We start from the raw sequence: 24,129 nt of genomic DNA, 5'->3' as shown, positions 1-24,129 counted from the left end.
GTGAACGCTAAGCTTCCCGAGAGCAGAGGCCGTGCGTGGCACAGAGCTGCCGTTCGGCGGTGCTGAGTGGGTGGTAGAGTTCACCGTCTACCCGTAACCAGGAGAACCACAGGCCGGACGGGCCAAATCCTCCACCCGCGGGCAAGCCGAGGGCTGTGGGAAGAGCGGAGAAGGCCAGCCAAGGAGACACCAGGAAGAACACTGAACATAAGAATAGCTCCTCTGGACTGAGCCCCATTGAGGTCCTGGGCCTTGTCCTAGGCTTGTTTTATGCGTTCTCTCACCGCATCCTGACCACAGTCCTAGGTCACAAATATTACTACTGAGCTCATCTTAGAGATGAGGACACAGGCAGAGGTCAGACAGCTTGCCCCAAGTCACACACACCTGGTAGATCTGAACACAAGGAGTGAAACGCCAGACAGCCTTTGAAGATGTGCGTGTATGCGTATATGCGTGTGTGTTGTGCGTCTGTGTATGTATATGCCTGTATATGTGTGTAGGTATATCTATGTGTGTGTACGCACATGCCTATGTATATGTACACCAAACATTACATTCCCTTTTCCTCCTCAAGAAAGGGCTTCCTTCCATACTGATCTTAGGAGTCTCAGGGCCACAGCCAAGAAATGACACCAGAAAGTCGGGAATTGAGTTTACTTGAAAACTCACGGTTTGAACTTTGTGAAACCAATATTCAATCACTTTTGACACAAAATCATAGTTCCCTATGGTCCCCCCAGTGTAACCCAAGAGCCCCCCTTTGTGTGGAGTCTTAAAGGGCAGGCAGGGCCAGGATCCCCGGGGTGGGGGGTGGGGGCACTGGTCACTGCAGTTCAGGTCCAGCTTATCTTTAGCACTTTCTCCAGACACCCTGAGGGGAAAAGAAAGCTGCTTTGAGGTCAAACTGCTGAAACATTACACCACCTCTGAGAGCTGGCCTCTGTGTACAGATGCCACAGTGCGCAGGACGGGAAACACCAAGCAGAGGCCTGGAACCCTGGCCTCTCAGCCAGCAGCCTGCGTGCACAGAGAAAGCTCCGAACCCGGGCTGCTTCTCCAACCCGAACCCGACCCCGAAGCATCCCCGCAGGCGCCTCGTCCAAGGGCGGAGCAGCAGGGAGCAGAAGCTTGAGGCCACTGTATTTATCTAACTCTTCTCAACATCTTCCTTGTTGTTGTTTTAAATTCTCTTCAAACTGAAACTGTCAAGAGTTGAGCCTGATAAATCTGAAGGCTGGAGAGGAAGTGGTTTGTCCTTCCTCCCGCTCATGACTTCTGCAAAAGATAACACACAGCTCTGGGTGAAATGTCAGGCGAGGCCAGGGCTCCCACCGGGGCCCGAGCCTCCGGACGAGGTCAAGGTGCAGGTTTCTCGGGTTCCCTGGCCCCCACGGCCTGCGGGGCTTCAGGAGACAGGGGGAGCCAAAGGAAGCCCTCACCTTCGCCCCCCAAACTGGATTCAGGCCGGAGCCGCCACCTGGCGGCTCTTATACCTCCACAGCAGCCTGGGAATAGCGTGTTATTATCCCATTTTCCAGGCAAGACTACTAAGGGGTCAGGATGTAAATAACATGTTCAATTTTATCTCAATAACTTGCTAAGTGTCCCATACAGCCAGGGACTGGCAGAGCTTGACTCTAAAGCTCCAAGTCACCTGCCCCGGGAAGCCGTCTCTGGCCCCTTCCTCCCGGGCTCAGGAGTCAGGTCCCCTCCTCTGTAGTCTTGGTAACGGCACTAGTCATCACAGGAACAATAAGATCTCTCTTCTTCTCGGGCACCAGCTCCGTGCTGCGCATGGCACTAACACTAGACATGCACTATTCTCACCAAATCCTCTCAGAAACCCAGAGGATTGGTACCACGATCTACCTCACTGCACCAAGGAGAAACAAAAGCTCAGAAAGGTTAAGCCACTCGCCCAGGTCACACAGCTGGCAAGGGGCGGAGCCCAGGGTGGGACTCCCAACTTGCTGCTCTGATCAGGAGCCCAGGGGTTCCTTTCGCCGTGGAAGACTGATCCCAGCCTTTCAAATACCAGACAGTTCTCTCCATTATCTTGAGCTCGATGCTTCTGGCCCAGAATGACCTCAAGGGCTGGCCCCTTTGAGTCTTTCCACCAACACCAAAGGTTCAGGGAGACAGGCCATTTCCTTGCTGGCAAAGAACTGAGCCCCACCCATGTCACCAGCTCAGCATTTCCCAGGTTCTCATGCCTAAGGATGACCAAGTCAGAGCAAAGAACGAGGTCCCTTCAAGTCCCAGCAGGAAGGAACAAGATGTTCAGGGCATTCCAGGGACTGGGCTTCCATCTTCAAGTCCACAGTCCTGAGCCCAGCACCCAGGACAGCTCACCCGGGCCCACCCCACCCAGCACACTCGTAGCACAAGGAGTGGCTCCCTCTCCAGGCAATGCTGGCCCTGCCACACCTCTGGGCTCTGCCAGCGTCTCTCTTGGCCTGGAATGCTGTTCCCTGCCGTCTCCACCTGGCCGAAGTCAACCCCTTCTCTGACAGCAGCCTTCTCCTTGGCGGACCCCGGTGCTTCCCCGAGCTCCCCATCACATGAGGAATTAGATCCAACTGTCCCCAGCCCTCTCTCCTCGGGCTCTCTGTATTCCCAACCTTTGGCACCAAGCCCGGTACCCAGTAGGTGCTCCATAGCATATGTTTCAGGCATGGACGCCTGAATGTCGAATGAGGAGCCCCTAGCACACACGGAGGACGCAGCGTGCACAGCCCTGGGGGAGTCTTCTCCCTTCGTTCCCACCCTACCTTGTGTAGAAGGCTCCGTCCTGTAAGGAAAGGAGGTGCACGGCTGGGGTTCGAGGCCAACCCTTCTGAGCCTGGCACAGACACATCGTCTGAGAGCGTGAGAGGCAGGTGGGGGGGGTAGGGAATGAGCCCACTGTAGTTTATTTCAGAGGCGGGAGCAGAGCCGATCCTGCGGGAAGGGGGAACTGCAGCCCCCTGATCCATTCCCGCACCCGCCTCCCCACCCTCCCAGCCCACCCAGCCCCATAAGGCCCTCTCCTGTCATCTCGGACTCCAGCGAGCCACCAAGTGGCCCCAACTGTGCATCTCATGGTCTTGTGCAGCAGGGCCCAGGCCCGTGAGAGCCCTCGGATTCGAAGAGGGGCAGAACGGGGAGGCCCCGAAAAGTAAAGCACTCAATTCCTCTTCCTGCCAGACCTGAACCTGGGGTACAAATGGCACTTCTGAGGGGAGAGCTTGCAAATCCTCCCGCCTTCACATGGCAGGCATTTGTGGGGGGAGGAGAGCGGGGGGAGGGGGGCCCTTGTTGGGGCACCCTTCCTACACGTCCCCCACCTGCCTGACGAGACCCGGGGTGGCCGTGTGCCTCCTGTGCAGGTGGGACCTGAGGCCAGACACTCAGAGACACTGAAGGGCTCAAGTGGGACTGACGGTGAGGGGCAAACCAGGTCCAGGTCCAACACACACAGTGGCTGGGCCCACACGGGCCGGGTGACACCCTGCAACCTCGCCAAGCCCTTTGCCTGATGACCTGGAAACTTGCTCAATTTAAAAACCTCTCTGTGCCCAAGGAGATCCCTGTCCCTGCCCCGTGAGGATGGGCGTACTTCGAAGGGCAGTCTGGGGGTTTCTGTCTGCTTATTTTCCTGTGTGTTCTGCTCATCACACCCGTCTAACCAGAGGGCCCTGGCCCCAACTGAGGCACAGGAAAAATGAAAGAGCTGGGCCCTGCCACAGAGCTCCTGGCGCCAGCTGCAGATCTCGCCTTTGGCGTTCCCCAACTTGGTCAGGGAACAGGGCCCCTTTCATGGCTGGGCCCTTTGTTCCTGTTCCCAGGGAGAAGGGCGTGCTGGGCAAATTCGGTTCATTCGACCAAAGCATCCAGGGAAGTGAGGCTGTGTCGAGTCCCCTACACTCACCGCCCTCCTCTGTGTTAACCGGTGGATTGGATGGGCCGGTTTTGCCGTTTTACAACCACGTAGCCGGCAGCCTCGTTATTCCGGGATCGCAGGCGCAGCAGCAAGCGTTGCTGAGAACTCACGACGGGCGCTGTGCACAGTGCTCCCCGGGCAGTGTCGCCGTCAGGCCGCATGGTAACTCGAGGAAGCAGACACACCACTGTCTTTCGTATACAGACAAGAAAACTGAGCCTTGCACCTTGCCAAGGTCATTGCTAGCAAGAGGAGGAGCTGGGATTCAAACCTGGTAAAGTGCACACATCCCTGGCCTCCAAGCAACCAGGCAACAGCCAGACTGGATTAATTTTTATTTTTTTAAGAGAAAGAGAGAAATGAAGAGGGAAAGAAAAAAGAAAAAGATGCGGTTTTCATCACATTTATAGCTATCTGAAATTACGGTGTTCTTTTGCCCAAGCGTGTCCCCTACTCTGGAATGTAAGGTCCTTGAAGGGGTCCTGCTTTGGTCACCCCACAGCCCAGCCCGTAGCCAGACACCCCCAGGAAACCCCCAGCAAACATCTGTGCAGTGAGGGAACACGCACAGGGGGAGTAAACAGGGCCCTGTGAACCCAGCTTCGCAGGGAGAGCCTCCACAGCAGGGGGACAGCAAGGAAGCGGCACAGGGAAGACGCAGCATGCGGCATGCCTGTGCGGGGGTCCCACCCAAGAGGGCCCGACTCCACTCGATTACGTCGATGAGTCTCAAGTCTGCAGGCTGGTTAATTTCACTTATTCATTCAGCCCCTTCTCTACTGAGCAGGAAGCCCCACCAGGCGCTGTGCTGGGCAGCCCTCCCGGGACTCAGACGGTCCAGCGGGTGGCGGGGGGACGGGGCAGATAATAGGAAAGGGAACAGGCAAAGCAGGACACAGAGCAGTCACAGGCAGGGGGGCGTGCCCTGGAGGCAGGGCACATTCAGCTGGGTCGCAAAGAGCGAGTGGCACCTCCTCCCCCCTCCCAGTGCCTTACACAAAGGTTTGCCCATTTCTGAATGAAGACCTATCCACACTCCCCAACACTGTGCAGATACAGAGTAATCCTGTGTGGACGGAACAAACGGCACACGCAAACGACCGACATACAAAAAACATTGATTATCATTCCCGGGTGTTCCCATTCTGGTTAAATCTTATTTTTTTCTTTTGTTTGACTGTACTGATTAATTATTCTACAATGAACCCAAGTTCCCTTTGAAATGGGAGAGAAGGAGATGAATGTCTTTAAATAATAAATGTCCACACCTAGGTATGTAGGCAAAAGAACTGAAATCAAGAATCCTAACAGATATTTGCCCCCACGTTCACAGCATCATCATCACAGAGTCAAAAGTTCATGGAAACAGGGACTTCCCTGGTGGTCCAGTGGTTAAGACTTCACCTTCCAGTGCGGGGGGTGCAGGTTCGATCCCTGGTCAGGGAATTAAGATCCCACATGCCTCTGTGGCCAAAAGACCAAAACATAAAACAGAAGCAATATTGTAACAAATTCAATAAAGACTTTAAAAATGGCCCTCATCAAAAAAATCTTAAAAAAAAGAGTTCATGGAAACAACCCAAGTGTCCATCAACAGATGAACGGATAAACAAAACATGGTCTACCCATACAACAGAGTACTACTGAGCTGTGAAAAGGAATGAAATTTTGATACATGCTATAACATGGGTAGACTCTGAAAACATTATGCTAAGTGACACCAACCAGACACCAGAGTGTAAGTATCGTATAATACCACTTACAAGACGTACCTAGAACAGGCAAATCCACAGAGACCGAAAGTAGAATAGCGGTTGCCAGGGGCTGGGGGGAGTGGAGAAGGGAGAGTTATTGTTTAATAGGTACGGAATTTATGTTGGGGATGATGAAAAGTTTCGGGTATAGGTAGTGGTGATGGTAACACAACACTGTTACTGTATTTAATGCCACTGGATTGCACACCTACAAATGGTTAGAATGATAAACGTTATGTATAGTTCATCACACACATACTCACACACACACACACACACACACACACACACTCACACACACACACACACACACACAAGTGCCTAAATAAGACTGTAGCGCCACAGTGTAGATAAAGAGAGAAAACCAGAAGCTACGCTGGGGAAGGAATGGTGACCCGGGCAGTCTCTCTCCCTGGGCCTCAGTTTACCCAACTGTAAAATGAAAGCACGGGCCTAGATGATCTCAAAAGGCCCCGCCTGACCAGACGTGGACTCAGCGACCAGAGAGATCTCTTCCCTCGTGTAGTGACTCAGAGCTGATTCAGGGAAGATGCTGGCAGGTATGGGCCTCCGGCTCGTGACACCAACCCCCAAGATGCACCCCTTCCAGGTAAACGGGTGGTACACACCTACTAGGAACAGTTCAGGCTCAGCCTGGCCTCTCATTACCCAAATGGCCACGCCCAAGCCACCACCCCCAGAGCCCCAGTTTTCTCACCTGTGAGACAGGGAGACTGATGAGAAAGCTACCTCCTCTGCACCCCCTTCCTTTATATACCGGCCAGGGTGGCCGTGGAAGGTCACACAGGTGAGGCAGATGAAGCCCTAACTTCATCCCAGAGCCGGCTGCCTGGAGAAGGCCACCTTGGCCGGTGACTAGGACGTGACTAGGATGGCAGGGACAATCCCAGCCACACCTGAGCTCAGCAGCAAGGAGGCTGCCGAGCTGGAGAAACAGAACTCTCCAGGCTTTCCCTTGTCCAACCAATGCCTACTCATTTTTCCTCAAGTGGAATCTTACCAGGGTGGGGACACGAAGAACACCGAGGAAGTCCCTTGAGGCCACAGGAGCAGCGTGGGACTCAGGGAAAAACGCATGGATTCAGGTCAGCCTGACCTGGGTGTGACTTTCAGCTGTGCAACCAACAGCTGTGTGACCCCAAAGGCCAGGGGCTGTCCCCAGCCCTGTGACACGGGGACAATGCCCACCCGCGGGGTTGCAACAAGGGTGAAATGAGATGCATAAGCGCCTGGCACACAGTAGGTGCTCAAGAAATGGGAGATTCCATTACTCCGCCCAGCTGGACAGTCATCTCACATCTCCCTACAAAATCTTCAGGGATGCAGGAAGCCTCCAGGCTCACAGCACACTTTTAAAGACAAATTTGAGAGCCATAAAAACACACCACCTCATGCCGCCCAGACTGCCAAATGTAGTGGGGATAATGAAGCAAAACAAAGGGAAAGTCCAACTCTTTTCTCCGGCTTAAGAACACCCACATGCAAAAGTCAGTGGCAAAGCCATCACCCCAGCAAAACCCCAGGTCTAAACGTGAAATGGTTCCCTGGAGCCCTCTCTCTCTCAAGTCACCGAAATCATGCTTCAGTCCAGGGCGTGGCTAAAGATGGTGCCCCGGGTAGGGGGCAGGGGGCGTCGGAAGAGTCGAAGGCAACGAGGGGACTCATTACTGGGGGGCCCTTCTATAAGTTACCAACCAAGGAAGACCCTGGCTTTCTCTTAACTATGCTGGTCAGCCTGCTTGAAGTCTTGTGTGTCCAGGAGGAGAAAGCACATTAGAATTGTACTCATCCTGCATCTCACGGAAGCTCTCAGTTCACTTCAGCAGGGTCTGTCAGGCAACCTCCATCATACAGGCTCAGTAAAAACACCAACCGTTCACAGAGCAAAGGATCCATACTACTGAGTCCCAATTCCAAGCAACTGAATACAAAATCCACCATGGCCTATTTGGACACTCTCTGGACTGTCATGCTTACTAGAGTCTTTAATCCTTGACTACCAGGGATTGGTGGTCATTCTGTCCCTGCGCTTCACAGGTCAGAGAGGTGAGGTGGCCCAAGGTCACTGTGCGCCGGGCAGGCTGAGCGCTGGGCCACCATCTGCAGTGCCAGCGGAGTCACCCTGTGCACGACCACGGCGCGTCTGCAGTGATGCTCTCTGCCTTATCAGAGTGAAGAACTGTTCTAAACCTTAAAATAAACACTTTAGGGGCAAGAAGTACCAACCTTGAAACTCCAGACTAGGGTACAAGAAAAAATCTTTTACCATAACCAAGAAGACTAAACACAGCTGAACAAGCATAGAAAATGCTACGTGGACAAACCCACTTGCCCAGCCAAAGGAGCAGAACTCTGAATTAAAAACCTTGACCTTTCATAATGAACCATTTTGCTTTTGTCATTTACATGTTTATTTCCGGGCAAAGTTCCATTCCATGCTAACTAGAGTGTCCCAGGACCCCTGGACTGATTATAACCTGAGGGGTCCGTGAGTCAATCCCTAAAAATGCCTACACTATAGATGCTAAACTTTATAAGCCTGTCATCTTAGCATTTTGCCTGCAGAAGGGTCCACAGCTTTCATCAAATTTCCAAAAGGAGTGTGTCCCTCTAAACGGTCTAAGACCCAGTCTCCTGTCATATCCATTCGGTCTCCCTGTCCCAATCGGCCCAGATACAAGGATGGAAACGAGATGAGGAATGAAAGAAAAAATACATCACTTCCCAAAGCAAGTCATGTGATGCATAAACAGGCCAGATTTAAGCGGCTGTGTTGTTAAAAAATAACAATAACACCACAATTTCACAGGGTCTCCAAGAAGCAAAGAGGAAGAAATGCAGCATTACTTGAATCTTTAAGGCACAGCCACTGAGGGGAGGGCCTTGTCTGCAGGGCTCACCACCACACGCCAGGACCAGAGCAGTCCTGGGCGCACACTAGGCCCTCCACCAGTATCTGCTGGAGGCTGAATTAACATTCCATGTCATTTATTCCTCACAACCCTGGGATGTAGGGATTACAATTTCTAGTTTCACAGACCAGGCTCAAAGAAGCCATGTGACTTGCCTGAAGTTACAACCAGTAAGAAGCAGAACTGGGATTTAAACCCAGATCCACACACTGCTATGCAAAACCCAGGTCCTTCCCCCACACCACACTTTGTTAAGATGGTGGACTTTTAACCCAGAGTCATCTCTCAACAGCAGGCTCCACAACCCCAGTGGCTCCCTTGAGGGTCATTTAACTTCTCTGGGCCTTGGGTTCCTAACGTATACAGTGGGAGACATGGTGCATGCCAACAACAGTTGATTAGCAGTGGCTGTCTCCAGGCTCAATGGGAAGGATCGATTACGCCTGGGTTGATTAGCAATGTCTACCAGGGGCTAGGCAATGAGCAATGGCTGCACGTGTCATACATTCGCCATCCCAGAACTAGATGACCTGCAGGTTCTCTTCCAAGTCTGGCCGCCTCCGATTTTAACTATAAAAATTTTAAAGGGGGGGTATGGAAAAGGAAAGAACAGACTAACATTTTCCAACACCAGCCATAGCTAAATTCAGCAAGGCCAAAACTGGCTGCCCAGCCAGTCCTGCATGCTCCATGCACACAGCCCCGCCACATGAGAGGAAGTGGAAAACATCAGATCTGCTGCCTGCACCCCCAATAAGACACCCTGTCCGAGCCAGAAGCAGCAAAACTGTGGGTTTGTCTGGCCTGGCCTGGGTTGTAAAACACCTCATCAGTAAGCATAGAAACCTCGCAGGGAGCGTCATCGGGGTTCATACCCTGGCCCGACCTCCTACCCATCCTGAGCTCTAGGCAAATTACTTTATACCTCACTAAGCCTCAGCTTTCTCATCCTGGACAATCCTCAGAGGATTGTCATAATGATTAAACACAACGTGCATCAAAGTTCTTAACACAACAAGAAGCCCATAGTAAGTGGGCAGAGAGCCACGGCTATCATCATCACCATTTGTCTCTGAAGGGGGCATATTTTCAGAAGAAAAGTATAAGTGCAAGAGATTAATTTCTTTCTCCCCACGTTTAGCATTACAGCCCATTTGGTTACTACGAACTCTAAAAGGGAAGAGGCTCTGAAAACAACTCCATCCTCCTGAAGCTCCTGGTGTATCAGCCGGGGCCCTGGGGAGAAGCAGATGGCAGACACAAAACGGTGTCATTTGAAGAAATCGTAACAAAAGGACAACATACCAAGGTGTGGGCAGAACACAGGGAAAACACAAGAGGTGGTTTTCTCCTAGGGTGACCAAATGTCCTGATTTGCTTGGGACTGAGGGGTTTCCCGGGACACAGGACGTGAGTGTAAACACCTGGGCCAGTCCCGGGAAAGCCAGGACTCGGTCACCTCACTCCTACCCTATGTGCTCCTACCCCAAGGTCTGAAGGGACAAGCGAAAGGAGCAGTTACTGAAGCCCGGAATTGGGGGTGGGGGGTGGGGGGGTGGTGACAGGACAGGAGCCGTGACCAAGGGACGCTGCCTGCCCACAGCAACCCTGAAGGAAGAAGCCAAGGGCCTCCATCTCCCTGCAGGGTCCCCACTTATGAGCCAAGCCCACCTGGAGGCCGGAGGGCACAGAAGCCCGTGGATGAAGGCCACACAGCCAGGTCCTGGGCACAGGGAAGGGTAGTCAAGAACAGAGTGTTAATCCTGGGATGGCCAGGGGGCCAGACCCCACCTCTCAGAAGGCTCCCTAGGGGGCCTGGTGGGGACTCAGAGCTCCCAATCTTCGTCCAGCAGGGAGAGGACCCTCCTCCTGCTTTGGGATGGGAACACTGGATGGAACAACCAGATTCAAGCTCCGTGAAGCCACCCATCAATGGGCTTAGTTCTCGGCAGGGGTCCAAGGAAGAAGCCCCCTCCCCTGGCAGCAGGGTAGCAGTCAACGGTGGGAGCGAGGCTAAGACGACACAGTGAGCTCCCTCAGAAGTAGACGGCCTTCCCGGGCTCTGTCTAAACGGGGCGCTCTGTCACCGCAGACCCAAGTGGGGGGATCAAAGGTGGAAAGCCGAGGGCGGGGGGCGGTAGGGGTATGATATATACACAGGTGCGCCTCCTGGAAGGGCCGTGAGTGGGCTCCCTACTGGCAGGCTCGGACCGGACACCACCATTCAAGGCCCTGTGCGTGTGTCAGGGGCAATATCGTTGAGAAAATAAAAGTGACTTTCAATTCTGCTTTTAAATCATATTTTCCAAGATCAAAATCTTATTTCCCAAGCACTGCTGCTGAAAGCTGAGGCGAAAACCACCAATAATGTCTTAATCTTCCCAACTGCCAGTTTCTATCTTGCCCAAGTCGGGGACACGGTGACTGGGGTTGAGTCCAGGACTGTGGTCCATTCCAGGTCCCGGTGCCCAAGGTCACAAGCACACCCTGGAGGTTCTCCCAACGGCTCCGAGGTCGCCAGGCAGGGCCGGGGTTTCCAGCAAAACGTGAGACCCTTTTCTGTCCCTACGACGCCTGGGGCCTCTATACATCAAGCAACCGTATTCAGCCAGAAGCCTGTATTGCCATCGGGTACGGCTGGATGAGACGCCTGCCTTCCAGAAGTTCACAGTCGAGCAGAGGCGGGAACGCAGTGGGCAGAGCAGCAGCCAGGACTGAGCTGGTGGTCATGAGGCGCATTGACTGAGCACTGGCTCCGAGCCTGACACCACTAAGCGCTTTCCATGTGTGCAGCAGCTCCTTTATGATTCGGATAACCCTGGGAGGCGGCCACGATTATCCCCAGCTTACAGATGAGAAAACTGAGAGCTGGATCACACCACTACTTACATGGTCCAATATGAAGTGTCTGAATCCAAAAACTCTGGCCAGAGCTCGAAACCACTTTGCCCCCCACCACCCACTAGGGAAGGACTGACCTGGGAAGGCAGGGTCTTTGGCGCCTCTACCTCCACCTTGGGTTTCAAAGTGGGGGCAGAGTGTTTGCGGCCCCCCAGTCCGCAGCACACACCCCTTCAAGCAAGGCTGCGGTGAATGCCGAGCAGGGCCTGCCTGCCCGACACGAGACTGCCCAGCCGGGCCGAGCAGGGGCTGAGATCCACCAGCACTCGGCTGTCCCGGCCCAGAGGCGCCCTGCTGACCACTGGGGCATTAGAAGAACCCCAGACCGCTGCCCTCTGCAACAGTCTCTGGCCTGAGACCCTCGCACCTTCACTGCACCTGCTGGCAGGGCCCACACATACTCCAGAAGCTTCCTCTTTGTATCTTTCCTGGTGGTATGGTTCACTTAGCTCCAAAAAGCAGAGGGACCCAAAGCACAGCCTTGGGTGGGGCTTGACTGCCCGCCACAGCCCACCCCCTTTCCTCGCTGCACCCATCCCCCCAAAAACACTCAAACAGGATTCGAGAAGCAGGTTTCAGAGTCATTTTCCTCACACCAAAACTTCCCAATGCTAATTTCCTCTCTTCTTTTTCAGTGGCACGAAGCAATTCCCCTTCCAACAACCCAGATCTCTGAAGTCCTGAGTCATCAGGACAGCAGGGGAGCCGACAGGAGGGGTCAAAGGTGTGGGAAGCTCGCTAATGCTGGGGCCAGCAGGATTTCCTTCCAGGGTCCCTGCCGGCTCTCGGCCTGCGCCAAGCAGACAGAGGGATCTGGGCTCCTGCAGCCCCACGCAGTTCTCGGTTCCCACCTCTGTGCCAGGTTCCAAAGAGGCAAGGTGACTGCAGACAGAAGCACAGGCTCCCAGCTCTCCCCCGGGCCAGCCCGCAGCCGGGGCTACTCATCAAACGGGACCTCTCAGGGTAGGTGGGACATCAGCCAAGTCACCACAGGGGTTCTCAGCCGGTGATGTGCCCCCCAGGGGACCTGTGGCAACATCTGCAGGCATTTGGGGCTGTTACACTGTGGGGAGCGGAGTGCTGGCATCTAGTGGGCCGAGGCCAGGGTTACTCAACATCCACAAAGCCCAGGACGGCCCCCACCACCAAGTAAGATCTGGGGCCCAAGATCAATAGGGCCAAAGGGGACACACTTTGAGATCATGTATGAAAATGGCTTAGCACTTCTGAATAAGACCTCACCCTACTCGCTGTGCACGTGATCATGTGTGTCACATGTACTCGTCCAGGAAGAAAGCAGAGATGGCTCTACCCCAAAGTGTGCATCTGGGTGCTTTCTGGGTGGTGGGATTATGGGAGAATCTTTTCCTTCTTTATTTGTTAAGATCATCATCATCCCTGGGTGATTTTTATTTTTTTACAAGTACGGAGGCGAATAGCTGGTAGGGAAGACAGACGGGCAAAGGGGCAATCACCACCCAGCTGGAGCTTGCAGGGAGCAAGCCCTTACTCCAACTGGGGGTCAGGGTAGGCTCCGGGGGCCAGCAACACTCCCCAAGGCGGAGGGGAGAGGGGACGAGCCAGAGCCCGGAGGGGTGGGGGGAGCCCAGCCACGCTCTGAGACGGGCTCCAGACCCCATGCTCGCCTGCACCAAGCCACCACAGCCGGCTCTCAGGGACAGGCCATCTCAGGCGAGGAAACAGGCTCCGAGAGGTTGAGTTCATGACCCCAACACCAAGCAGGGGCAGGTGAGAAGCAAACCTCCACCACGGATCTCCCAGAGATGCGTCTGCAGGAAGACGGCCGAACCACCCAGGGTGAGACACTCGATTCTGTCCCCACCCTCCCGCCTTCTGCACGGCCCCCCTGCTCGGCAGGGAGCCAGCCCTGGCCACCCTGGGTCTTCCTGAGCCTCTGCTCCTGAGCCGGGCTCACAGCCACATGCAGTTATTCTCTGGAGCCAGATGGCCTGGGTGCAAATCCCAGCTTCACCACTACTAGCTGGGTAAGTAGTGACCTCATCTCTCTGGGCCCCAGTTTGATCATCTGTAAAACAGGAACCATGACAGCAATACCTCACAGGTGCATCGGGAGGGAGGTTTAAACAAGCTCATCTACGTATGACCCAGCAGTTTCACTCCTGGGTACATATCCGGAAAAAAAGAAAACACTAATTCGAAAAGATACACGCACCCCAATGCTCACAGCAGCATTATTTACAATAGCCAAGATATGGAAGCAACCTAAATGTCCATCAACAGACAAATGGATAAAGAAGATGTGGTACACATATACAATGGAATACTACTCAGCCATAAAAAAGAATGGGGCTTCCCTGGTGGCGCAGTGGTTGAGAGTCCGCCTGCCGATGCAGGGGACACGGGTTCGTGCCCGGTCCGGGAAGATCCCACATGCCGCGGAGCGGCTGGGCCCGTGAGCCATGGCCGCTGAACCTGCGCGTCCGGAGCCTGTGCTCCGCAACGGGAGAGGCCACAACAGTGAGAGGCCCGCGTAAGGCAAAAAAAAAATAAAATAAAATAAAAAAAGAATGAAATTCTGGCATTTGCAGGAATGTGAATGGACATAGATCAGAGAAATATAAATACTGTAGATGTCACTTTCGTGTGGAATCTGAAAAATAACACGAATGTATAGAGCAAAACAGAAATAGACTCACAGTCACAGAAAACAAACAAGTGGTTACCAGTGGGGGGTGGGCAAGACAGGAGTATGGGATTAAGAGATACAAACTATAGATAAGCAACAAGGACATATTGTACAGCACAGGGAATTACAGGCATTATTTTGTCATAAATTTTAAGGGAGTGTAAACTGTAAAAACACTGGATCACTATGCCGTGTACCTGACACTAACATAATATTGTTAAGTCAACTATACTGCAATAAAAGAAAAGTGCTCATCCACGTGTAGGCTCAGAACAGAAGACTGTGCGAGCGCTAGCTGTAGTTCTCACAGCTTTGCCGGTGACTGTTCCTCGCTGCCCAGGTCCCCGTGCTCGAAGCCACCAAGGAGGCGCCGTGCTCTGTGCAGGAGGCCTCTGGCTCTGGAGCCAGGTCGTCTGGGTTGCAGTGATGTAACCTGAAACTCACAGCGCCTTAGTTTCCCCAAGTGTAAACAGGAGCCTCGGGGGCTGGGTTAAATGCACAGATACACCCAAGAAGCTCGGCGGGGGCTGGAGGAAATGATCGCTACTGCCCCGCAGTCACCTCCACCCCGTCCTGGTCTGTGTGACCCCGCAGGCTGACCCTGCTTTGACCCCCAAGCCCAGTAGCCACCAGACTGCTGGGACGGGTCAAGCTCTTTCACCTTCCCACCGTCAAGGCAGGTGTCGGCCACAGGTGAAACGCGACCCAACAGGAGCAACAGGCAGACGTCAGAGTCACTGCTCCTCTTTCCAGCGGGGCAGCCCTGCTCCCACTGCCCCATAGGCCCCAGGCCCGAAAGCCCACTAAGGGCACCGGCAGGGCACCACAGCTGCCCTGCCTCGGCCCGATGGCGCCACCTTCCCAAGCCCCACGGCTGGGCGGGGCCTTCCCACCTGGCCTCCAGGAAGGAAGCTTCCAGAAGGGGAGCCCTGGGAGCCAAAGCTCAGAGCGGAGGGCTCAGGCCAAGGATCCGGAAAGCACCAGAGGCCTCTGGTGGCAGCGGCCTCACGGGCCCGGCAGTGGGCCAGGAACCGCGGGCCTGTGTCCACCCCGAGGTCAGCTCTGCAGGGCAACTCGAGGGCTCACTGCACGCACTGTCCTTCACTGGAGGTGAAAGAGACACGCAGGGTTCCAGGGACGCAGAGGGTGAAGGTCTGGACGTGGCTCTTCCCTCACCCCTTCCAACAGGAGGGGCCACCCAACGGAACCTGTGCGGCAGCTCATTCATTCCTTCCTTCACTCATTCATCCACTCCTCTGGCCAAAGAGCGTCTGCTGAGAGACACAGCCTCAGGGTTCCCTATCTGTAAAATGCAGGGAGCGACAGCAACTTGTTGGGCTGTTACAGAGGCCACCGGTGTGACCTCCCAGCCCAGCTCCTAGCAAACAAACTCTCGTGAGTGGCCACAAGACCACTGCTGCAGTGGTCACTACTGTGACTAACGCCTGGCCGGGGGGCTCACATCCCTGCACTCCTGAAGCTTCCATTCAGGGGCATCCCGGGCTCCCAGCTGGCGGCCCGCTCCCCGTCCGTCTGCGTCATGATCAGGGCCCTCCCGGCTCGCACGTGAATCCCACCCTGACCTCGAGGGCCCCTCTGGCAAGTGACCCTGCCTCCATCTTTCTCCCTACCTGCTCTCACGGTGCCAACCACTGCTGCGGGCCCTCTGCCCATTCCCAGCCCTGGCCCCCAGCCCCTTCTCTGCCAGTCCCCAGCCCTACCTCTGTCCGTCCAGATGCATCTCTCCTACGAAGTCCTTCCTGAAACCACCTGGCCCCTCCAAACAGCAGGACAAGGCACAGATCTCCCTGAGGACGCGTGCTGCTACAGTGTACCCTAGTCTGAAGTGTCCCCCGATTTAACTGTGAGCCTTTGGGGAACAAAGGGTCATCTGACTTTGTAAGCGTAGTACCAGGGAACACTCACCTTGTCAGCCCGGTGCCTGGAGATACTCACTCCACAAGTGCAGCACCTGGGAAACTCCCTTTGCACACACAGCATCTGGTACTCAATTCACAAACTTGGTACCTGGCACTTACCCTTTACAAATACTTGGCATTCACTTTCCAACACCAGTTCCCTGAACTCACTTGACAAATTCACAAAGGGATGTCTGCCAAACATCGGCAAACACTGAACTGATAAGCCCACTGATTCCCCACTAAGACGTTTCTGCAAGAGGCTGAAATCGTTTTACGTATATCCAACAGATGCACATATATTCACGGACACACACACTCAGGCGTGGCGGCAGACCTGCCTTTGCCTCTCAACTCCACTTCTTCCCAGTTCTCCTTGTCTGAGTCTCCGTTGCAACATCTATAAAATGGGAAAAGTAACAGCTGCCCCGTAGGACTGTCTGGAAAATTAAAGGAGCACAGTACCGGGCACTCAGCAGGGGGACAGTAAGTGTCGCTGTTATCACAAGCACATTGCCCCATCCCTTGCAACAGGTTCACGAAGATGTTTTACTCCCCACCGGAGAGCAGACTGCAAACTTCCCTGACCCGCCACCAAGCTCAAACCCAGGAGCCAGAGGAGACCACGCCGTCTGAATTTCCTTTCCAGGGAAGCAGCTCTGCTGCTGGTACCCTGGAGACCTCCAGACCACTGCAGGGTCCCAACGGTCCTGGGGTGGGTGTCGCCATCATTCCATGGCCTCCTGTCTCCTGGACACAGCTAACCCCGTTCCCTAGCCTCCCCTGCACTCGGGGGTAGCCATGTGACTGAGCTGTGGCCAATGGAGCGGCCAGACCCACAGACCGGACCTCCGCCTGGCGCTCACGCCTTCTCCCCAGCCCCGACTCCACGAGGCCCTGAAGGGGCAGAAACCTCCCCCGGACCGGGACACGAGGCACATGTAAACTATGCTGCGTGAAGCCCCCCAGGTTTGGGGGCTGGCTGTTGCAGCAGTGAGCCCACCCTGACTGTGGCCCGGCCCCACCACCGGCTGGGCCTCCCACAAGCACGCGAGGCGATGCACATTCATTCACCTGGGCAGGACGGTGAGCCAAACGAGGCGGCAGTCTGGGCTTTCCCAGGCTGTGTGCCCCTATCTGCAGCTTCTCTGGGCCTCGAGGAGCTTGGGACTGGCCCGGGACACCAGGAAACGTTCCCGTGCTCTCTCCGCTCTCCTGAGGACCCCAGCCCCAGGGAAGCCTCCGCTGCCCCGCCCCGCGCAGCCCTGCCCACCCACCAGGGCGCTGGAGAATCCAGCTCTTCTGCTTCCCTCCAAAGTGAGTTTACTGAGCCTCATCTGCTTATACACTCTCCCGATCTGATACCAGCTGGAAAGCAGAACCCATGACAAAGGAAGGCAGTGAAGGTGCCAGGGGTGCGGGGAGTCCTGGGTGTGAAGCCCAGCCCGGCTGCTGGGCAACGCTCCGGCGCTCAGCGCTTCCACCCCCCTCAGCGCTTCCCCATGGGAAAAAAGCCTGAGGCGAATTCAGTGATTAGGGTGTTCTAGGTCCTAGAACCGTCGTAACACAGTATGGACAAAGGGAGCTGGTTTTGGTAATTTAAGAGTCTCTTAAAGCACTGCTATTCTTCGCTATGGGTGGGAGCGGGTTAAATAAAACACACACACCCCAGAAGTGCTAGAAACTAAGGAAGCTCCATGGGGGCAGGGAGCTGTCTATACGCCCAGCACCTAGCATATTCTGGGTGCCCATTAATATTCTCTAATAGGTGATAACAGCTCCTGGAAGGCAGGGGTGATGACTACTGTAGAGCATTTACTAAGATTCGGGCACTCCCCTGGGTGATCTCTAAGTCTGGTCCAGCCTCAGGGCCTTTGCACTTGCCATCCTCTCTGCCAAGAATGCTCCCCCACTAGACACCATCTCCTTCCCTGAACACCATGTGCAGAGTAGCAAGGCTCCTGGTCCCCAAGCCCCACCCACCCCACCCACCACTGCTTTGTTTTCTCCGGGGCCAGACGGATTTTATAATTACTTACTCAGTGGTTTATTGTCTGTCACCTACCCCAGTCCAGGAGGGCAGGGACTGGTTTTCCTCAAAGTGCGTACAAACAGTGATATTTATCTGCTGAATGAACTGCCGTGCCTCACTCCACCGAATCCTGACATCATGCCGAAAGGAAGTCCCCAGAATGCGAATTCCACAGATAAGGAAGGAGGTTAGGTGACCTGCCCAAGGTCACCCGCCAGCTAGGACGCTGCAAGGGCAGGACTCAAGCTTGCCTGTCTGACCCCTCTGCTGCGACTGGCTGTTCTCCTCCATCCACCTTCCTGACACCCCAGACACCGGTATGTGGCAGGTGTCAAGAAATTGCTACTGGACATTCGGTTTCGGCACAACGATCAACTTCAGCACCAAAACTATGTTCTCTGTGGCCCCTTCGCCTCAACAGACACGAACACCTCCCCCCACACACACGCACACACACGCACGCACACGCGCACACACACACACACGCACGCACACACGCACACGCGCACACATACGCCTCATCACCCTTTGTAGGGCTCTGCTGGTATCAGCTGAGCTTCCTTTCAACCTCACACGGCCTCCCTCGGTGGCCCGTTGAAGGCGCTGGGTACCTTGTCACCAGAGCCAGGAGCAGGGAAGAGACACTGTCACTTCCTCCTTTTCTCTACCATGGGGCCAGGCGGCCTGGCTTCCATCCTGGGGAAGCAGGAAGCCTGGGGACAAAAACGATGCTCTCAGGTGGAGCAGGAAACAGCTCTCCTGGCCATGCAGACCCTTGTCCTTGGGGCAGAGGTCTGCGGGACTGGCCGGAGCCCCCCACCAGGTCCTGGTGGGGCTGGGGGGCCAAATCCTCAGGAGGCTTCCTAGCCAGTGACAGTGAGCCAGACCCAAGCATGACTCCAGACCGCAGTGACCCCAGGGAGCACTGCCCTTCCCCCCCCGAGGGAGGGTCAGCTCACCCTTGCAAAGCACTGGGGGACTAAATATTTTACCACCACCAAAGAAGGAGGCAAAAAACATTCAAATTATCAAAACACAAACAACTCCACTCAATCAAAGTGGAAAGTGTCTTGTTGGAAACTGCAAAAGCCTGGGGCTAACCTAAATGTCCAGTGATAGGGGATGGTCTACCTATATGATTATGGTACCCCTCTATGACGGAACACCACGCAGCAGGGAAGAGCAGCTGTGCGCAGGCACAGATCTAGAATGACTGCCAAAACACACCGTCCAATGAACAATAACGGCACAGAACTGTGCGTAAATGCCCGGGGTGCTCAGCAAGGATGCAGGGCTGGCCTGCGAGGAGGGGAACTAGGGGCCACGGCCCGTGGAATAAGACAGAAGCTTCATTTTCCCTTATATGCCTTGTTGTACCATCTGAACTGATTTGATGTGTATGTTACTATTTCAATTTTCAAAAAAAAAAAAAAAAGAGTTCTGTATTTTTTTAAAGGAAACTAGACTGTGCCCCCTGAGAAATTTTTCTTAAACTGCTTTCAACAATTTCATTGCTCTCACACATACCAGATCCACTAAATACCCCTAACTTTCCCAAATGCACGGCTCATCTCAGGAGACTTTCCTCTAGAGACTGCCCGTTTTTAACTAGCAATAATCCCTTGCATTTGGGCAGAATTTCCTGAGGCACTCTCAGGGTAATTAGGAAAACACAAAGTGGAATACAGGCCCCTTGTCATACCCCTACTGTGTGCTGGCCGTCCTGCTAGGTGCTAGTCTGAGTGATCCCCAATCCTTTCAGCAACCCTGTAAATGAGGTAGGATTATCCCACCCCCTTGGAGGAAAAGCAAGCCCCGGCAAGGGAAAGCAAAGCCACGTTCCAAAAGTCACACAGCCAGGAAGTTGTAACCTCAGAATCCAGAGCCCGGTGCAAATGGCAGCAAACCCCGTCGTGTTGCCCCACAGTGGAGACGCCGTGAACCATCTGGCTGCCTAGCTTCATCTCACTTAAACCTTTAATCAAAGGCATAACTTGACCATCTCAGATGTTCATTCCACCAAAACACCAAGGGGATACCATCCATGTGGGCCAAGCTGAGGCCGGCAGTGAGGCACCCTCGGAGAGCTTCGGTTTTTTAGGATGACACGGCCACCAGGCTCCCCCTAAGCCTCACCGGACGTGGTGCCCCAGAAATGCCCTCTCCCACTGCCAGGTGAGTCAGCGGGCTCCCCGGTTGGCACAGAGGAGCGGGCAACACTATACGCAGCCACCTGTGGGCCACGGAGCCCCAGCCAGCTCGGCAGCAAAGCCCAGCCGTGAGCAGCAAGTGAGACACCTTCAACCTGGACTGGTACCACTTCGCCAGCGGCTAGAAAAGGCATCTCGGATTGCGCCAGGAGAATGGCAGCATCAAAACTACTCCCTCCTTAAAATGCACTTCTTTATTGCAGCCTGGGGAAGGCAGACCACGTGTGCTGTTTACAGGGAATTCAGATTTTTTTCCTCTGCTTCTGTCTCAGCCCCTCCCCTCCACCACCTCCAATCAGACAAGTAACCTGGGCAACAAATTTGATATACTCCAAAATCTTATGACAAATGGCACTGAAAGAAAAAAAAAAAATTCTTTGTGTTTATTTATGCTACCAAAAAAATCCCATAAATCAAAAGCGGGGAGGACGGGCACAAGGAGGAGGTGCAGGTGACAAAGGAGAGAAACGAACACGCGTGTATGTGTGCACACAGGCGAGTTCCCACGGGACCTCCGACTACTCGGCAGGACACAGATTTCAATTCCCAAGGGGGAACCACCATCGGGATGAATGCAGCACTCTGACACCCAGTAGGCGCTTCGTAAGCATAAGTCCAAGTTCAGAAGGTTGCCGCCCCCAAGAAAACACCAGACTAAAGAAACCGACGAGAACTGACGTGACTCCTCTTTTCCTTTCCACAACAGAAAGCCCAGAGGCGTTTCAATTGAAGCAGCAGAGTGGTGAAAACTGAAAAAACAAGTCAAGGCTACTGTGCTGGTGCTCTGACCCCCGTTTGACCGATTGGACCCTCCCCATTCTGAGATGCCACCTGCTACATGTTAGAAAAAATAAGGTAAAATAAAAGGTAAGCAGCTGATTCGTACTTCTTTGGTGCAGAGGCGACAAAGCACACGGACAAAGCCCTCCTCCAGAGGACAAACGTGCCTAGCAGGTGATCAAATGCAGCCCAGACACGAGAACGGCAAAATGGATTCTGGACCCACGGACCCGAACCTTCTTGGCTACAGCCGACACCATGGTTGGCAACCACAAAAAGCCCAGGGAGGCCCGGGGACTGGGAAGTCTGGACGTGAAAGGGGAATGAGGAACAGCGGCGTCCAGGCCACAGCCTGGGCAGATGCACCCTTCCACCGGCAAGGTGCAGCCGTGTGTACCCCAGGGAGGGGTGGACACCTCCCAGTCCCCGCTCCCGGCAGCCGGGTCACTGGCACCTTTGTGTTTCCTCCTTTGTTTATGAGTCTTCTGGATCCAAAGTCTCCAGCACAGAGTCCATCAGGCCCGGCGCTGTCACTGGCCATGTCAGGCACTGTTGACTCTGCAAGGATTTAATCAGTAACCGGCCCAGCAGATAGGCGCAGGGGCAAGCTCCAACCTGACCCCAGAGAAGGCAAAGTTTACAGCCAGGCCAGGGAGTGAGGCCGCTGGCCCCCCGGGGCCCCAGGCTGAGCCCATCTCCCCGGCAGGGAATGGAGAGACGTCCGTCCACCTGGGGGGTGTACCCAGCTGGAGCGCCTGCCAGGTGGGACTGAGAGCCCCCGGACGCCTCCACCCAGGCCTGATGCAGCTGTGGTCGTGGAAGCCTGGTCTGTAGCTCTGACTACCATCCAACCGACTGGATCAGTGCAGACAGACCCTGAAAACCGTTTGGGCAAAGGGTGTATTGGGTTTGTTTATGGGTCTGAATCTAGATCAATCACTCTGAGTCTTGCGCCTGAAGCCCACACGATTAACCAGATAATTACCAGATGGTTCTGAGGTGAGCTGTGTAGAGGGCTTAACAAAAGGATGACGTACACTTTATGGAAGGCTACGACCAATACAAAACACCCGATACACCCAGCAGCCGAGGCTGGGCCACATGGGGCTTTCGGTTGTAGTGAACTGCACTCCAATTCACCTTTGCTTCGATGGGGCTCACACTTCTCAATTGAGTGCTAGGGCCGCACTATTAAAATGCAGACAGATTACATAATGCCCAGGCCTCAGGGAAACCCCTCAGGGGCCTGCTTTGCTTCCCGTGGGGGTGCGGGGTGGGGGGCCTGGACACGCCAACAACCAGGTGTCTCAGGACGGGACAAGGTCCCCAGTGGTGGTGCCATCCACACCCCTGCCCTGGAGGCCACGGCCTCAGCAGCCCCCCTCCACGCTCACAGGCCCCGGCAGGGAGGGCCGTGCACCCCACCCGAGCCCACCAAGGCCACATGTAAGGACACTCCCTGCCCTGCCCGCGGGGCTCGCCAACGACAGGCGGAGAAAGGGGACAGCCCATTGGACACTCGCACGTAGTTCCTCCCTCCTCGCTTCCCAACGCCACAGCAAGGCTCTGCTGAGACAAATCTTGGGCCACGGATGGCCCTCGGCCCCCAGTCCAGAAAATCACGGCTCCTCTCCAGAGAGGCCCAAGGAGACGAGGGTGCCACCCACCACGGCGGGGGGAGGTGGTGCCGGGGCCCCTGCTGCTTGAGAAGCCAGCGCAGGGCTTCAGGCTGCCTTCCTCCCCACTCTCTCTCTCAAACAGACACCTCTTGAGCAATCAGAGGTAAACTGGGGGAGGGGGAGGGGCACCTTGAGCCTCCAAAGCTGGCTTCCCCCAGCCGTGGGCAGCACAGCACAGCTCTTGGCTTCTCCCGGGGGAGCACGGGAGCTCGGCCTGTCCTTCCCACGGAGGGTCACTGTGCCTCCCAGCCATCTTCTCCTCCCCAACTCCCCTTCACTTCAAGGGGTGACAGAAAGAAAAATAAAGCTCCCCCAGCCCCGGCCAGGGGAAAATTCTGAAGCCAGATTTGGAGGCTGCTGACCCCAGGCAGGGAACTACTGAGGACACCAGTTCCTCCCTGAATCTGAAACACTGCGCGCTGGCGAATTTTCTGAGGCTCTTCCTCCATCAAATGAAAAGCCAAATGCCGAGGCCTGTGGCTCGGGACAGGTTTGAGAACGTGCACGAGCCTGAGACTGGGACTGGACCGCTTCTCGGCAACCAGGGATCCTCCCCGAGAAAGCAGCCTTTGCAGATTGCACCAATGTGCCCATAGGAAAGAAAAAATAGGTGTTCTGAGTACGTCGGACCCAAAATTCAGAATAAAAGTCCTCGTGTGCTTCAGTGCCCTGGGGGGGGAGGGGGGGCAGGGGGGAGCTGTTTCAAGGAGTATGGTTTCTTCTGCTAACTTTTCCCCCTCCCCATTCCCTGGAGCATGTGTCACGGCCTGTGACACACTGCCAAGGGAACATGGATGCCGGGGAAATGTCTGCACATGCTACACATTTGTGACATGCTATGTAAGCGACACCCTGTTTCCCGGCTGGGTTTTCTTGGCACAGGTGTGGGCAGGCGTTAGATTCAGCGCCCCCGCCCCGACCACTGTGCTTAGTGAACCGGATCACGGTTGCCCCAGAGGGGAGCGTGCATTCTGGGGAAGACGTGCCACCTCTCCATAGAGGACGGGACCCCCTCACAGCAAGGCTCGGGCCCAAGCAGAGCTGGTGCTTTAAACTGCCCTCCTTTCAAAACACAAAGCATCCTGTTCCGGCTCCTGCCCGCCACCCTCCCCCGCTGCGACCCCACCGCAGCCCTCTCTCTCCACCTTGCAGATTTGATTTCAGAAACAGATCGATGACTTCTCTCCCTCTCATGAGGGCGACCCAGTCCCAGCCATGTATTTTAAAACAGTAACAATAACATAATAAAACCTCCAGCAACAAAACACACGTATACAATACTGCATAGGCTATACAAGACCAGAACCCCACAGGCCAGCTTCCGCACT

General features: G+C 54.8%; 1 protein-coding gene across 1 annotated transcript in view; it reads right to left on the bottom strand.

The window, feature by feature from the left end:
* Positions 1 to 24,129, bottom strand: part of CMIP (c-Maf inducing protein) — a gene marked incomplete at its 5' end in the record, with an annotated part of 235,057 nt that overhangs the window by 210,124 nt on the left and 804 nt on the right. The gene's annotated exons all lie outside the window — the stretch shown is intronic.

The sequence above is a fragment of the Neophocaena asiaeorientalis genome, unplaced genomic scaffold (genome assembly GCF_003031525.2).
Source record: "Neophocaena asiaeorientalis asiaeorientalis breed wild unplaced genomic scaffold, Neophocaena_asiaeorientalis_V1.1 scaffold40, whole genome shotgun sequence".
NCBI lineage: Eukaryota > Metazoa > Chordata > Mammalia > Artiodactyla > Phocoenidae > Neophocaena > Neophocaena asiaeorientalis.
Note: the sequence above shows the minus strand (reverse complement) of the source record. Positions and strands in the feature narration are given on the sequence as shown.